The following is a 502-nucleotide window of genomic DNA, read 5'->3' as shown; positions in this document are numbered from 1 at the left end:
ACTCTGGTTCTGGTTTTTCTGGTGAGAATGTAAACTGATACCAACATATTAGATTATCCCTTAGTAAGTTAGACATTCATCTACACTGTGACTCAGGAATGCACTGCTACATACTAATTACAAAGCCCTGTAGTCTTTCCCAGGATGCCTTAGGAAGCAATGCAAATGAAGCCAAAATAGGACTAAGAAATATTTTCTGACTTGGGGCGCCTAGGTAGCTCAGTCGTTAAGCGTCTGCCTTCGGCTTAGATCATGATCCCAGGGTCGTGGGATCAAGCCCCGCATAGGACTCCCTGCTCGGCGGGAACCCTGTTTCCCACATTGGCTGCGCTTATAAGCCACTCCCCCTGCTTGTGTTCCCTCTCTTGCTGTGTCTGTCAAATAAATAAAATCTTTTTTTTTTAAAGATTTATTTATTTGAGAGCGCGAGAATGAGAGAGAGAGAGTACATGGGGGGGAGGGTCAGAGGGAGAAGCAGGCTCCTCGCCGAGCAGAGAGCCCA

This window comes from Zalophus californianus, chromosome 17 (assembly GCF_009762305.2).
Source record: "Zalophus californianus isolate mZalCal1 chromosome 17, mZalCal1.pri.v2, whole genome shotgun sequence".
NCBI classification, from domain to species: domain Eukaryota; kingdom Metazoa; phylum Chordata; class Mammalia; order Carnivora; family Otariidae; genus Zalophus; species Zalophus californianus.
Note: the sequence above shows the minus strand (reverse complement) of the source record.